General features: G+C 44.2%; 1 pseudogene; it reads right to left on the reverse strand.

Annotated features, from left to right (window-relative positions):
- Positions 1-6,511: 6,511 nt before the first annotated feature.
- Positions 6,512-7,475, reverse strand: LOC149862199 (olfactory receptor 13A1-like; annotated as a pseudogene).
- Between the last annotated feature and the right edge of the window lie 734 nt (positions 7,476-8,209).

Here is an 8,209-nt window from a genome sequence, read left to right on the forward strand (position 1 = left end):
ATGCGAGTGGCCTCCTCTGGACCCTCTCCATGCTGTCCACATCCCTCCTGAAGTGCGGCGCCCAGAACTGGACGCAGTACTCCAGCTGCGGCCTGACCAGTGCCGCATAGAGGGGGAGGATCACCTCCTTGGACCTGCTCGAGATGCATCTGTGGATGCATGACGAGGTACGGGCACCATATTTCTGGGCGAGCAGGATTGCTTCAAGGGCACAGGTGATTCCTTATTGTGAAACAAGGCCTAGGGGGACAGATCCCAGACAGTAAAAAATAAAGAAGAAAGAAGTGAAAACAAGTCCATTTCGAATGACATAAGTTATTTTTGCTTCTTACATGAGAAAAGAATACTATTCACAAAAGAAATCTCTTTCATTATGTGCTTATTAAAATCACTCCTCTTAGCAACCTGACTGATGAAAAGAAATCTCTCTAATTAGTGGGGCAGCACCTGAGACTGCAGAGCATTGCAGGAGGTCCCACAGCTCATTATAACACTAGGTGCTTTAATGAGGCTCCTAGGAGTGTTGCGCTGAACTGATGAAACCAAGAAGCTGTAGGGAGGCCTGACAAATCTCTCAAGGAAGTTAAGGATAGCAACAGAAACAAATTACTTGTTATGTTGATGAGTCCCACAGAAACTCCTCATGGATACTTCAGAACTGAAAGAAACTGCAGGCTGGAGTGGCAACCCAACAGGGCAATTAAAAAAGGTCAGAATGATTGATTAAAGCTGTAAGGAGAGAAGCTGCCAGCTTTTGTATCAAGTAGCTTCTGATGTGTAAAGTCTGAAGGGTCAAGCAGTAATCCCCAGCTCCAAATAAAACCAGTCCCTTAATTCAAAAATTTTATTGCAGAAGTAAATGCAAGGGAGAAGAATTCAGGAAAGCTCATGTAAAAACAGTTTGAGTTCCCAGGAGACTGGCACAGGCAGCCAAGCTCTGATAACCCGATACAAAGACACTGTCTGGCTCCTAGACCTCAGTAACAGAGGTGAACCAATGTTCCTTGATTGTGGCAAGCATCTCTAACTTGCCTAGGACACCTACCGCTGCCTGCCCCCAATCCTTGAACATGTCCCTTCCTCTCCCTCCACCCCCATGCCCTGCTATTTTTTGTCTAGACTCGCACACAAACAGCTATGCTGATGGAAATTAGTCCTGACCTGCAGCCCTTCCTGATGACTCACTTTATCAGCCCTGGGCTTATACACACACAGCAGCCATATCCATGGCCCCCCAACTATGACCCTTAGCACAAGGAAAACATGCATGCATACAGCTTTGCTGGTGTATCTCAATTCTGGCCTGCAGTCTTCACGGTTATTCCCTTCACCCTAGCTCTGTCATTTCCTTACACTTTGAATATGAAACCCTCACTTGTTCTAGCCCATAGCTTCTTTCCTCAACAACTTTGTGGGCCATCTGGCCACCTCTAGGCCATCACTTCTGGCCCTTCTGTCTAGGCTCCAGGGCCTGCACAAAACCAACTCTCTTGATGCCTATGAAAGCCATCTTGCAACCTTTGTCACTGAAGCCTGGCTCCTTTCACAGCTTGACTGATGCACCTCACTTGACATATTGGACATATGTCACATATAGGAGGAAGGGTATTTATATCCAAAAAGCTTGCAAAGAAGAATTTTTCCAACTATTTGAGTTGGTCTAATAAAAGATACCAGATTTACCCCCAAAACCTTGTCCTAAGACCAACACAGCTACAACCTATACCCCTGTCACTTGACATATAGCACGCAACCATTTGTGTCCTACAGCTTACCAGCTGTATCACTATACGATAGACATGGGATGGAAGCTGGGGTTTCCAACAGTCTGTACATTTATAGTCCGTAAAAAAACAGCCTAAAAATGCCTGTCCATGAAGTCTGTAAAAAAAAAATCCATCAGCAAAACAAAGAAGGCCTGAGCTTGTTTCAAGATCTGTGTCAGGAAGCAAACACTGATACTGGACAGAAATCACAAAGCAGTGCCACCTGGTATCCAAGCAGGAGCATCGTGCAGCACCCTGCAGTGAATCGTCAGAATTTTCTGGCTCGCTGGAGCCTTAGTAGTTCATTTACCCTTCCTGTCCTAGCCAGTATTGCTACTGCATGTTCCAGCTGTCACCTGCCTGTGGCTGCCTGGTGCTCACACTGGAGGTATTCAGAGCCATGTGATTCTGGGTCAAGCAGGAATGAAGTAGTGCTTCTGGGACAGAACTGTGTGGCTGGGACAGGTGGTATATGGGGCTGTGTTGTGATGAGCAGTCTGGTGTGGGGTGCAGTTGAGTGTCAGTGGGGAGCAGGCTGTGGGGGTGACTAGGAGAACCGTGGGGTGGGGGAAGCAGGATGTAAAACCTTTGCTGCTGTCAAGCAGGGTTGCTAACCCAAGACTTTTTAAATATTTATTTATTTATTTACAAACAGTAAAAACACATGACTAAAAAAAAAATGCTTGCAGATTGTCAATAAAAATAGCTGGGGTTGGGGAGGAATGGGGGTTGGCAAGCCTGCTGGAAGGCAATCTGTCAGTAGTGAGCTGTACCAAAGGCATGACCCTGATAGCTCACTTCTGTTCTGTTCTGTACTATTCAAGTACTGACTGCATCACATCATGCGTGCGTTCACACACACACACACACACACACACACACATATACACATGCACAGTTAATCTCCTCTACTGGGGCAGCAGAGACTATCACGAACACAATAGCAAGTCCCTGTTCTTCCACTAAGAGGAAGTAGATATACACTTACATGCACACATACATCCACACATTGAAGGGAGCTCAATTCCTCCTGCACAGGACAACACCGAAACATATGCATGCACAGTCGTGCAAAACAGAACTCAACCCCTCTAGTAGGGAGCAACAGGGGATCGCTTTCTCTCTCATACACATCGATAGACATGCACATATTCACACACATACACGTGCAACGTGCATTTATGCAAAGGACAGCAGAGAACAGTCCTTGTCTCAGCCCCCTGCGGAGGGTTCGGGATTGAGAGTGTGGTCGAGGGTAGAAAGGTAAGAAAGGTTTATTGACTTAACAAAAACATGACTACATATAGTAACAAGACAAACAACAACAGAAAAGAATAATTTGCATTGGCAACTTATCGGCAGTCCCCTCTGGTGCCTGATGTATGACAAGTTTCTCTGCTGCAAAGCTCAGCAAAGTCAGATGTCCCTAGTCAGTGCTGTCTGAGGGGTACTGGGAAGGAACCTGGAATTCAGTCCTTGGGCTCCTCAAGATCCACGGGCCCACCAAATCCAGGCCAGCAGCTAATCTTAAATCAGTAACCTTTCACAGAGCTGCATCTTCCTTATAAATGATTTCCAGATGTGCCAGCCAATTTACAATTTCTGAGCTAGGCTGATAACCTATAGCCATTCAGATTCTTTTTACCTCAGTGGTCCATAGACTGACCAATAGCAGTACAAGCCTTGCATTCTTTTGATAAGGTTAATTTTAACTACGCCACAACACTGTACTACTTCAAGGCTTTGCTGAATTTACTAGGCCTTATTACATACCAGGCCTCACTACATTTTTTACTTTAATTAGGCTCTTAACAATATATAGCTTAATATCTAAACAAATGACAGGAAAACACTTGGTCTAATCTTCATAGAGCCTTCAGCAAGCACCTTTATCACACAGACATAATTTTCAGCTGTCACAGTCCTCCCCCCTCATACCTGTATACATAACGTAGGGAAAACTACCACACAAATGCTCCTTTTATTACAGTTCTGAATCTTCATAGGATACATCTGGTCCAAATTGTGTCCCTTAAAGCAGTTAGTGAAGCCTTACATTCATGGGCGATTGGTGCCTCTTGAGTTAGTGACTGGAGGGTGGGGGGTGATTGCGCTTATGGCAGGGGGGTCCCCCACAGCCAATCTCACTCACCAAACAGTGGCTGTGCTGCTTCTGGAAGTCCCACAACCACTTCCAGGAGTGCATGGCTACTTTTGCTGGTGGCCCTGCTCCCCGGGCAGTGCTTGCTGGGGGGGCACCAGTGCTCCTCCCTGCCCCCCTACCCGCCAGCTAAACAGGAAGTGTGGCTTGACATGGGGTGCACCAGCGCTCTCAGGGGGTGCACATGCAGCCTCGTGCACCCCCAATGTATTGCCACTGTTTACATTGTGGTTGCTTGGATCCAAACTGAGAAGCAGTTTCCCACCTGGATTATATTGGGGTAAAATTTTCAGATGCTGCTAGTAATAATAATGCTCTCAGCTGGTGTGAATTGTCTATGTCTCTGCTGAGGTCAGTTATTAGCTGAGTGATATCAGCTTCTTTGCAGCCCATGCACCTATTTCTCAACTGGTATATATCTGTCATTGCCTCACCGGGCTGTATTGGGCTGAATCCCCAGTCTGGTGAAAACTGGCATAGCTTAATTGGAGTTGCATGCTCCTGTGTTGCTGCAAACGTCACTTAATTCAACTTGTGCCTCAGTTTCTTATGTGGAAAATAGCAAAGCATTTCCCCCCATTGCACCAAAGTGTCATGACAATAGAATCCGTTCACACTGACGGGACGTCCAGATAAGCCCTGTATGAATACTGAGAAAACTGAAGGTCAGGTTGATGTACAGACATGATCAGGGTCTGTTTCCCTCTCTTTTAACTTAGAGTAATGAAATTTCCCTTATTTCCAGTGTAAGTTTGGTTCAAGGTAGAGTGCTCAGCACGGTAAGCATAAGTGACCAGGAAGATGTTGTATACTGTATCTCAAATGTTGTCCCAAGTCTTATGTGCAGTGACATGAAAGGCTAAATTCTGGTGAAAAGTCAGGACCTTGAGGATTCAGGTCTGTGGATGGCATTAGCTGATGAATAAGTACAGAGCAGGAAGCTTATTGTGCTGGTGTAAGTAATGACCTGGGGTACTGGTTTTCTATGATTAAAAAAATCCTCAATTTTTTGGATTAAAAAAAACACCTCACATCCACATTTTTGTTGATTAAAATGAAAAGGCTCTATCTATCTATCTATCTATCTATCTGTGGTGTTTCATTTTAATCATGGAAAAATGTGGATTTTGGGTTACTTTTTTAATCCAAATATTGGGAATTTTTTAATCAGACAAAACCAGGATCCCTGGTAATGACACTCTTGTATTTAGGAAATCAGTAGGATAAATAGCAAGTCGTTGAAAGCTGCTCCCCCTAGAGCAGCAAAATGAAAGGACGCATAATACAGACAATAGCAAATCAATGTTTCTTTTTTTAAAGAATCACTAGATGGCAGCAAATATTGAAATATAAAAACAAGGCACTATTGTAAGAACTGAATGGAAATAGAGTTAACTGAGAAAGGGAAAAGATCTTTTCTGATATGAAAAAGATGAATATGATGATATAAAAAGTTTATAAAATCATAACTGTAATAATATAGTGATCAAATTATAATGACATGAACATTGTAGTTTATTATACATTGGGCACAAGACATGTTAATATTTATTAACCTAATTTACTGAGCAGTACAGGTGTGTGTGTACACGTGCGCCCTTACTGAGCAGTAAAAATGGCTAATCATGTCATTCTTGATAGGCAATTTGCTAGTGTGTGTGTGTGTATACACACACACACACACACACACACACACACATATATATACACATACATACATATAATTATACATATACATATAATTATATATATATTATATTAGCTGAAGTGCCTGTTCTTCTCCCGGGTTGTTATTTTTGTAATTTCAGTGTTTGTTTATTTTCAAAGAACCTAGTACAACATATTTTTGACCTAAATATCATTTCCTCAGGTGGTATTCAGTGACTTTGGAAAGTTTAGAATAGATGAGACCAGACATTCATGAGTCATAAGTAAGAGTACTTACATACAGACATATGCTTCATTTTATATATAGATATAGATAAACAAAAGAAAATTCTTCATCTAAATATAGTGGTTAAAGCCCAGTGCTGGGAAGGTAGAGAAAAGCAGGTTCAAAAATCATGTGGGGGTGGCAGATGTAGAGTTGGGCTTTTGCTTCTACGGGAACATGTCCTAAACAATCAACTGTGATAGTTAAAGCATCGGAGAGACTTTATCCTCTTCTCTGCTTCTTCCTAGCCATATATTTACAAAAGCATGCGTATAGCCAAATGCATGCCTGGTCAGTGTGCAGCTTACTGGACATACTAGTAGACATGCACATGCTTACATGCCTGTAGAATTGTAGCCTAAGCAAAAGTATCAAAAGCATTACTTTAGGTGGTTAGAAAACTACCAGTTAGGTGCACAAATGAAAACAGAATTCAACCCAATGGGACTTATTTAGTCTTTTTTGAGTCAACATAACTCCTGGGTCCCAGTTAGTGAAAGGTGCAATGTGATTACAGGTTGGGTCACATAGTAAAATTATATAAAATATGCCAGTTCAACTATAGTGAACTAGGCCACATCCACCTCTAGTGTAAGCAACTGCTTATTGAAGTCCATTATGAAAAAATCAGACTTCTTGTAGGCCATGGAACTACCTCCTGGTGAATACAATGATTTTTTGGAGAGCTGCATTGACCTCCTTGTTACGCAATCTGTAGATCAGAAGGCTCAGTGCAGGGGTCACCAATGTGTGCAGAATAGCCACCATCTTGTCCTTTTCCAATGAATAGCTGGAGCTGGGCCAGATGTAGGTGTAGATGATAGTGGAGTAGTACAAGCTGACCACAATGAGGTATGAGGAGCATGTGGAGAAGGCTTTTTGCTTTCCTTTGGAGCTCTTGATTTTCAGGATGCTGCCAATGATGAAACTGTATGATATAATGCTCAGCAGAAAGTTCACAATGACAAGAAAGATGCCTGCAACAGAGACCATGATTTAATGGAGGTAGGTTGACCTGCAGGATAATGCCAGTAGGGGTGGGATGTCACAGAAGAATTTTTTGATAAGATTTGGCCCACATAAATCCAGCCTCTATGTGAGTGATGTGTTTAGTAGAGAATTGATGGCACCAACACCTCAGACACCAGCTGCTAGCATGATGCAAACATCCTTGTGCATGGTGGTTACATGGTGCACGGGGTCCCAGATGGCCACATAGCAGTCATAGGACATGATAGTGAGGAGCAGAAGCTCTGTCCTCACAGTGCACAGTGAATGCAAAGAGCTGAACCATGCATCCATCAAAGGAGATAATTTTCTTCTCCTGCAACAGGTTCTGTAGCATCTTGGGAAGAACCAAAGAATTGCACAAAATGTCAATGATGGCTAAGTTAGCAATGAAGAAGTACATGAGTTTATCCAGAGGCGGGTAGAAGAGAATAGCCAGAATAATTAGAGATTTGCCTTTGATGGCAACCAAATAAAGGCAGAGGAAGATTCCAAAGAACAGACCCTGGAATCGGAGATAGTCAAAGAGTCCCTGCAGTGCTTGAGTGTCTGGGGAGAGCATCAGGGCCTCCCCCTCAGCCCACCGATGTGGTGCTGTCTGACTCATTGGTGTTGCCTGGCCCAGACTCTGGAACCATCCCAGCACGATGCACTCACAGCTGTGGGGTCATAAAGGATCCCGGGTGCTTTGGATCATCGTGTGTCCTGCCTCAAGACCTGACTTTCCTTAGGCCAGCCTGGCAGCTCCAGCTGTGATGGGACCCAGGTCATTCCCTGCTGCACACAGAAGACCCTCACACTCAGGGTTGGGGCAGGTATTGCTCAGGCACAGCACAGAGCAGGACACAGCCCTGTTGCTCTGAGGACCTGGGAAGTGTCTCCCAGCCCATGCTTCACCGTGCTGGGCTGTTGATGAATGGCAGAAAAGTAAGCTGCAGCCTGTGGCACTGGACAGGCGATGGCCAGGAGAGGATGACCCCCTCCTTCCCCTTGGGGCTGCAGAGAAGGGGAATGCCACCCTGAATAGGTAAAGGCCCTGATTTCATCCCATGATTCATGCTTCCCACAAGCCCCTGGAGACTAAGTGAGTAATTTGTTCTGCCCTGTGTCCCCACAAACACTCTGGCAGAGTTTTCAGCTGCCAAAGTTTATTGCAGAAGGCAGCAGGGAATTCATCTCAGTAACAGCACTGAGGACTCGGCAGCAGAAGGGCAGTTGGAGTTCCCTCTCTCCCAAGAAAAGGTCACAATACAACATGCCCTTGTTTTATTGTAATGTCACTATGATATAATGGCACGCTCAAATGGGCATCATCTCCCACTTTCCAGTGGATGGTAGAAG

This window comes from Crocodylus siamensis, chromosome 6 (genome assembly GCF_052110815.1).
Source record: "Crocodylus siamensis isolate JL-2025a chromosome 6, ASM5211081v1, whole genome shotgun sequence".
NCBI lineage: Eukaryota > Metazoa > Chordata > Crocodylia > Crocodylidae > Crocodylus > Crocodylus siamensis.